The sequence below is a fragment of the Maylandia zebra genome, linkage group LG1, assembly GCF_041146795.1.
Source record: "Maylandia zebra isolate NMK-2024a linkage group LG1, Mzebra_GT3a, whole genome shotgun sequence".
Classification (NCBI taxonomy): Eukaryota; Metazoa; Chordata; class Actinopteri; order Cichliformes; family Cichlidae; genus Maylandia; species Maylandia zebra.
The window spans coordinates 4,838,911-4,848,106 of NC_135167.1; positions in this window are offsets into that span (position 1 = coordinate 4,838,911).

A 9,196-nucleotide genomic window follows, 5' to 3' on the forward strand; every position below is an offset into this window, starting at 1 on the left:
ACAGCAGCAGTTGAAAGAGAAGTGTTTAAGATTAATTTTGGCAGAGTGGCAGAGAGAGCTCGTTAAGCAGGCAGGTGTGAGCCTGGTTGCTATAGTGACCGCACCCAATGGCTCCATACACACGGACACAGACATGCACCTCACTTTTGCTGCTTAAAATGAACAGAAAAGTCAGGCCGAAACAAATCGTTCCCAAATGAAAAGTAAAAGTCGTATTGACAAAATTCTTTCACTGTGAGCGACAGCAATGTCTAGTCTACCAAATTCTCAGTTTTCATGTCTGTGGAGTTTATTATATGGACGTGGTGACAGTGGAAAGACACCATGCTCTTCTGATTTTCAAACGAACCTTCTGAGCCATTTTAACATTAGAGTCTATGGAAGAGTTGGAGGGAGGAGGCTGTGCATTGGTGACATTTATGAAAGAACCATAACACCTAGTACAATAGTAAACACATTGGATGAAAGAGGACAGCCATGGCTACGTTTTGAGGGTAAAATCATACCTGTAGAGCAAACGCTGCGGACACAGCAGCAGTTTTAAAAAAGATTTTAAGATTATTTTTTTTGCTCCTCTCACTCTAGCAGTTGAGCTGCCTCACTCTAGCCCCAACATTCCGTCCCATACACACCCATTATAAACTCTGAAACGGGTGAAAAAACATCATGAAACTTAAACTGGAACTGAAGAAAAAGTATAATAGATATTGAAAAGATAAATACAAGTTGAATAGTTGAATGTCTTGTCTTCGTTTTAAAGTTTGAATGGTGGCTCTATGTGAACGTATGTTGAAGTAGTAAGAGTTTAAAAATGAGTAAGTTGAATGAGAATTTGAAGGGTCTCCCCATTGAAATACATGGGAAATTTTTGTTGAATAAAGTTGAATAAAATTAAAAATATAAATGTTAAAAATGAGAAAAATACGAGCAATCATGTCCAAAAGAATAGGAATCTAATGGTGTTTGAATGGTTTTTCTAAGTTGAACGGTTTTGAAGGAGTAGGCTTTCAAAAAACGTACGGAATAGATAATAATAAAATGGAACTAGAAAGTGCATTTTCTGAAGAAACTGCAGTGTGAATGCTTGAATCTGAATGTATGCACTGAAATGAATTAATTGCTGAATTTTGAGTTAAAAATATTGAATGAGATTTAAAAAAAAACAACAAAAAAAAAACGAATTTAACCTGAAAACAAAGGTGCTGAACTGCTAAAAGCTGAAGGTTACACAGAAGAAGAAGTTGGAAAAAAGCTGAAAATGTTTTAATTGTAAATTAGAAAAACCTAAGAAATGAGAAAAGAACATTTAGAGTCAGAAAACATCTGAAAGAATATTAAAAGGTCATATTCTTTGAATCACTGAATGACTCAAATGTGATCCCTCCACTTGGATCCACACAGTTTAAAAAGTTTACATCTCTGAGCTTTGAAAGACAAGATGTTGGAAAGAGAACAACGATGGCGACGTTTTGAGGGTAAAATGATGGCTGTAACACTGTGGACACAGCAGCAGTTGAAAGAGAAGTGTTTCAGATGAATCTTGGCAGAGTGAGAGAGAGAGCTTGTTAAGCAGGCAGGTGTGAGCCTGGTTGCTATAGTGACCGCACCTAATGGCTCCATACACACGGACACAGACATGCACCTCACTTTTGCTGCTTAAAATGAACAGAAAAGTCAGGCCGAAACAAATCATTCCCATATGAAAAGTACAAGTCGTATTGACGAAATTCTTTCACCGTGAGCAACAGCAATGTCTAGTCTACTGAATTCTCAGTTTTCATGCCTGTGGAGTTTATTATATGGACGTGGTGACAGTGGAAAGACACCATGCTCTTCTGATTTTCAAACGAACCTTCTGAGCCATTTTAACATTAGAGTCTATGGAAGAGTTGGAGGGAGGAGGCTGTGCATTGGTGACATTTATGAAAGAACCATAACACCTAGGACAATAGTAAACACATTGGATGAAAGAGGACAGCGATGGCTACGTTTTGAGGGTAAAATGGTGGCTGTAGAGCAAACGCTGTGGACACAGCAGCAGTTTTAAAAAATATTTTAAGATTAATTTTTTTGCTCCTCTCACTCTAGCAGTTGAGCTGCCTCACTCTAGCCCCAACATTCCGTCCCATACACACCCATTATAAACTCTGAAACGGGTGAAAAAACATCATGAAACTTAAACTGGAACTGAAGAAAAAGTATAATAGATATTGAAAAGATAAATACAAGTTGAATAGTTGAATGTCTTGTCTTCGTTTTAAAGTTTGAATGGTGGCTCTATGTCAATGTATGTGGAAGTAGTAAGAGTTTAAAAATGAATAAGTTGAATGAGAATTTGAAGGGTCTCCCCATTGAAATACATGGGAAATTTTGGGAAATTTTTGTTGAATAAAGTTGAATAAAATTAAAAATATAAATGTTAAAAATATGAAAAATAGAAGCAGTGTTGTCCAAAAGAATAGGAATCTAACGGTGTTTGAATGGTTTTTCTAAGTTGAACGGTTTTGAAGGAGTAGGATTACAAAAAACGTACGGAATAGATAAAATATAATAATAATAATAATAATAAAGATTCGAATAACAATACTGTGAATGCTTTTCAAGCATTCACACTAATAATAAAGATTAGAAGAACAATACTGTGAATGCTTTTCAAGCATTCACACTAATAACAAGAGTTCGAGAAGTGTGTTCATGGAATTTACTTTACTTTACTTTACTTTATTGATTTATATAGCAATCTTCACAGGATAAAAACCACAAAGTGCTTCACAATAATATAAAACACATAAACATAAAACAGTACAATCAAACATACAGTACAAATCTAATTAAAAGCTAATCTAAATAAGTGAGTCTTAAGATGATGTTTAAAAGAATAAATAAAATTCCGGAGGGAGAGAATTCCACAACCTGGGGGCCACCACTCTAAAAGATCTATCAACTCTGGTTTTAAAACGTGTTTGGGGAACTACCAACAGCCTTTGATTAGATGATCTCAGGCTGCGAGAAGGAGTGGGAGGTTCTAAGAGATCAGAAATATAGGCAGGAGCGTCATGATTCAAAGCTTTAAAGTCAGTTTTTAAAAGGACAGTTTATGGACTTCCAAACTGTTCAGCTCTACTGCTCTTCTGCCTAATTTCACATTATAATTTTGGCTTTAGATTGTCTGCATGTATAACCATGTACCATGTGTAATGAAATGGGATGAGGGATTTATCTTTCCAAGATATTATGTTTAGATAAGATGTTTATTCAAGTTTCTTTTCTTCTATGAAGGGCAATTCTGTGAAAATTGTGAAATGGTGAAACTGAGAGAATAATTTCTGCAGAAAATCCTGATCTGACCTGATCTTTCTGTCCTGATTGGTCCTGGTTCATTGTCTGTCAAGTCATCTATTCTACTTTTATACAATGCATAAGGATCTGATCTTAGTTTTAGTTGTGTAGAGCTCTGACATTTGTAATTCTGATATTCTGGTATTGTTATCTAGATAATTACTGCATATCATATTTTATGTGAGATTTTTAAATATATCTTCAGGTGTGTCTTCTTACATATATAAAATGCATTTGTGAATACTTTCAGTACTATTTTGCTTATCTAAGCATGTATCTGTATCTGAGTTTACCAGAGGCTATCATGTCAATATAAACAATAAAAACTGGAAATTGTGCAGCTTCATTCTATTTTTGTATTAAGTTTTTTTTTCTTGTTTTTGGAGGGCCATTTTTTCCAGTGTGGCATCTTTGTGTGAGTAAATTTGAGTTGACATACCTGATTTACAACATTTCACTGAAATGTTTATTTATGATTGCAGTCATTATATTGCTTGCTGATGTTTTAAACTATTTTACATGTAAAGATACTATTTCCAGCTGCAACTATAAAGACAAACCTTTAAAAGACTGCCATGTGAATACTGATTTTGCAAGTGGTAAATGAAAAAGCCTGACTTTTAAAAAAGATTTTCAAGTAGGGATGGTAATTGAGATCATTTTAGCAATTCCATTATTGCTATCAATTTGATACCAAGTCTCATTGGGTTCTCATTGACTCTGATTCGAGAGTCACCACCATCTCTAAGCAACATATCAAAGACACATTTGTGCAAATTAATTACATGCTGAGTGGTCAAATGTTTGTAAAAGTTGGAGGTATTTATCATCTGTTGTGATCAGTGTTGGGGTCATTGCTCAAAAGAAATAAGTAATGTATTACACATGTAACACAGAAAACCTTTCTAAAAAGTAATGCAGTACGTTATCAAGAAAATTTGCCACTTATGGGATAAGGTTTATATTATATTATCTTATCTTACGGAATTATTTGGTTTGTAACTCTGATCTGAAACACACTGTCTCATAATTATCAGTTAATAATATAAACCTACAGGCTACAGTCCCACACACCAACACAAATCCCATCTTAATGAAGTCAGATATGATCTTTCTCTTATTATTTAGGTATAAACACAAATTTGACAGCACACAGTGATTCTGTGTTGAAATATGAACAGGTAGAAATGGAGGTTGCAGCCTGACTGCTCATCATTGTTTTTGTTAGCTGTTAGAAGTTCAGAGTCTGACTGCTGAGCTGGGATCGGCATCTACTCAGCTTTAACATAACTCTGTGTTTTTGGCTAGCTTAGAGTTAGCACTCTGGCTATGCACGTGCTCGCAAAGAAAGAAGTTCAGTTATCAGTATAATGCAGTTGTTTCTGTCCTGGATGTAGTCTTCACTTCACCATTACACTCTCGTTTTTGTACAATAAAAGTAAAAGTATTGTCAATATTCACGCTGCAAACTGAGCCAGCATTTTCCTCCTCCAGCACACAAACTCAGCTGAAATCAGATGATTGTTGTGCAAGTGCAAGTGGAATCGATAGGAAAGCAGGTTATTGACTCCAAGGAACTGAGCTTCTGGGAACCAGTTCTCTACAAGAACCAGTTCTCAATCCCCATTCCTAACTCCAAGTCAAACTGTACTTCTCTATACATCTGTGCGTCTGTGTCACTTGGCTGGTGTAACTGATGACTGGTAACTAGTTTGATTTTAACATCCAGAGACCTCATGGAGGTTAAGTTACCACTGTGGCTGAATCACAACAATTCTGCAAAAATCAGTGGGCCATAATTCCTCAACAGCACTGTAAAAGACTCATTACCAGTTATTGCAAATACTTGTTTACAGTTTTTACTGCTAAAGGTGGCCCAACCAGTTAGTGGGTTTAAGAGGAAATCACTTTTTTTTTGCACAGGGCAATGTAGGTCTGGATTAATTTCCCCTTAATAATAAAAACTATCGTTTAGAAACTGCATTATGTATTTACTTGTAGTATCTTTGAATAATATTAAAATTTTGTTTAATGATCTGAAACATCATTGTTACAAACATACAAAAAAAAGTAAATCAGGTGGGCAAACACTTTGCCATACAACTGTATATGCTTTGTCCAAAAGGAAAGTTTAAACGTAATCGTAAATTTAGGTGGGTGTCTGTACCACAGAAGCTGGGTAAAGTGATGACTTTTTAAGTAATGATTTAATTACTATTTGTTTGAAGGCCAATAGTGCCTTCAAACAGTCAATATAGTCTAGGACTTTTTGGGGGAGTCTTGTAGGAATCAGGTATAATGGGCATGTTGATGGTTTGAAGGAAGTGATTGCTCAAAGGAACTATAAATACTACTACTAGTACTGAAAGTAGATGTATGTAGTGATAAATATGCGAGGTGAATCTTGAAGACGATTCTTGAAGATGATTCTCGGATATTCACCTTGCATCCAAGAGCTTCCTTTAAAAGCTGGATGTGGAGAGTCCCCTCTTTTGACACCTTAGCTCATGTGAGACACATGATTAATAGCGGGTCAATGATCCCCTTAAGGATACCACCCACTAGGGTTTAAATACTTTGGACTCCCCACCATACAGCCCATATTCAATTATAATGTTGTTTTAAAGCAATACTGAGTTGTGAACTTTGTTGTACTGTTACTGCACACATCACTGAACTATGAAACATTCCATTTTGATGCTACTGTATTATTGTATCATATACGTGTGTGTGTGTGTGTGTGTGTGTGTGTGTGTGTGTGTGTGTGTGTGTGTGTGTGTGTGTGTCATGTTTAAATAATGCAGTAGTTAGCTCAGGTCCTCTACCAGAGGCCTGGGAGCTTGAGGGTCCCATGCATTAACTTTGCTACTCCTATGACTGCACTGTTCTGCATATAGATCTCAGATGCCGTTTGTGGGATGTGCTGGTAATGATCACCAAGATTGCGGTCACTGCCCTAACTCCTCCAATTACCACGGGGACCACTAATAAAATGTAAATAAAATAAAATGTTTTTTCTCATGCTAAGCTTTCATGTAGAAATAATTCCATACTGAAGCAGCACTGTAAATTGTTCTTATATCCTCTTATCTTCTTTGTGTCCACCCTAAAACCATGGTTACAATAAGGCATCTAGCGATGGCATTATTTTTGTGCTACTATTCTGAGCGCAGGTAAAAAAAAAAAAATTCAGGTGCAAGTGTTGTATTTTGAGGAGAAATTTATTTTGAGCGAACAAAATTCATTGCTGCGTGCAAAAAAATGTATTTCAGTGTTTGCTGTTATCCATACACACACACAATAGCAGCACCTCTCACTTTTGCATTTGCGCTAGCTCGCAATGTATTGCTCGCGCTCTCAACATTTCTGCCCGTACATGTTCAGCTCTTTCTGTACACCATTATATTTGTGCCATAAAACCAGCCAATCACAGACTTGGATGCAAAAAAGTCTGATTGTCTGTTTTGGTCTCCAATCAGCTCGAAATGACGAAGAGCAATATCCCAGAATGCATTTCGTCCAAAACTCAGTACAAAACACAGAGTGGCAGAGTTTGAAATATTACTCTTTCTGGGTCACAAAGTAAATTTTTAAGATATTTTCATGTGAGAATGGTGCTGTGTAAACTTCAAATATCTGCTTGATTTTTCAAGACATCACATATTTGCAAAAGTGCTCTAACGTTTTCGGAGATGCCTGTTACCCACCAGCTGACCGCATAGCTGGACTGGCCATTGGGCATACCAGGCATTTGACCAGTGGGCCGATGGTGATTTTTCATTTTTATGTTTGTTTGTTTGTTTGTTTGTTTTTGTAACAGTTTATACAATGAAAGGTGGTGGATTAGCCAATTGGTCATGATCAACTCTGAGCTGGACCAATTACAATACATCTGCATTGAGGTGAAAAGGAAGCAATTTGTCCCGTACTTCAGCTAGAATGAAAAAAGGACACAAAACTGGAGTTATTCTGTGTCTTTGCTGCACAGCTGCCTCTTCTCTCATTCTCTCCCCTCCCTCTCCTGTTGCTACTTCAATCATGAAACTGATCAATGATCAGCTGATCGGCTTTTCTGCTGAAAGTCCCGTCTCTCTTTGCGCCAGAAAGAGGAAACCAGCAGATGTTTAAGCTTGATCAGCTGTTGTTAGAATATATTTAAAATGACTTTCTAGTATCAGCTGATGTTTGCTGGAGCCACAGCTGTAAAAGCTGCTGGCCACGATATCGGTTTGGATATCTGGTGAGAGGGAAACATGAAGGTGATACATCATACATATAGTACCAACAAGACAGTGTACATAACTGTCACAACAGCGTTTGTTTCAGTTCAAAGGCTTTAAGGTTTTTCCTGTAATACCTGGTGGTGTAGTTGGCTGATTTTTTGTCCCAGTCCAGCCCTGGCTGATTGGGTGGTGAAGGCGCGGACTCCCGGCACTTTGTTTTAAAAACCCTTTTCGTTTCTTTCACTACTTGGGTTAAACACAATATATAAGTCACTTAGATAACTTCTAAATGGTAATGTTTTGTTTATACCTGGACCGTTTAATTTAAATCTGAAGTCTTGGAGAACTGTAAGTCTGTTTTGAATTTCACCCGTCATATTGTGAAAAGTTTTCCTCCTCAATTTAAATATTTTTTATGTTCGACTTAATTCAGAGTCAGCTGTTTAAATAAGAACAGAACATTTTACATCAGGGGATATTACAGCACACTTTGGGTGTGATTGTCCCCCATTATCCATCATTACATTTGTTGCAGAGAAACAAGCACAGGGCTCTCATTGATTTAGCGTATGGTGAATTATATATTTTCATTTACTTTACATTTGTTTTGTGTTGTGTGTCTTATTTTGAAATAAATATTTTTGCGTTACCATATCGACCAAAGAGCATTAAGGGGCAGAGAGGAGGATGTCACTCTCAAAGTTGTTGGCACATTTCAGAAGGACACTGCTAATAAAGTTACACATTTACACAGTGAATTTGTATTGATTATTATATTTACACAATACCACAGTTTTTGTTTTGGTCGTATCATTTTATTTTGTTGTATTTATCTGTGAAATGTTAAGGCTGGTCCTTGAAAATATTGTCTGACATTCCGTGACGCAAAAAAGGTTGGGGACCGCTGATCTAAGTGACTTATATATTATATGTTTAACTCGAGTAGTGGAAGACCATGGGGGGTTTGAAAACAATGTGCTGGGAGCTGCGCCTTGACCACCCGGTAAGCTAGTGGGTAACAGGCATCTCCAAAAATGTTAGAGCGCTTTTACAAATATGTGATATGATAAATCAAGCAGATATTTGAAGTTTACACAGCACCATTCTCGCATGAAAATAACTTAAAAGTTTTGTGATCCAGAAAGAGTAATATTTCAAACCCCACCAATCTGTGTTCCTCCGCCACTGCCTCGTTTGAGTTTTGGATGAAATGCATTCTGGGATATTGCTTTTCGTCATTTCAAGCTGATTGGAGACCAAAACAGACAATCAGATGTTTTGGATCCAAGTCTGTGAAGATCTCATCCCGTGGGGTCAAAATGATCATGAGAACGGTGAGCAAAGATCCCAGAACCACACGGGGGGACCTGGTGAATGACCTGCAGAGAGCTGGGACCAAAGTAACAAAGGTCACCATCAGTAACACACTACAACGGCAGGGAATCAAATCCCGCAGTGCCAGACGTGTTCCGCTGCTGAAGCCAGTGCATGTCCAGGCCCGTCTGAAGTTTGCCAGAGAGCACATGGATGATACAGCAGAGGATTGGGAGAATGTCATGTGGTGAGATGAAACCAAAGTAGAACTTTTTAGTATAAACTCAACTCGTCGTGTTTGCAGGAAGAAGAATACTGAG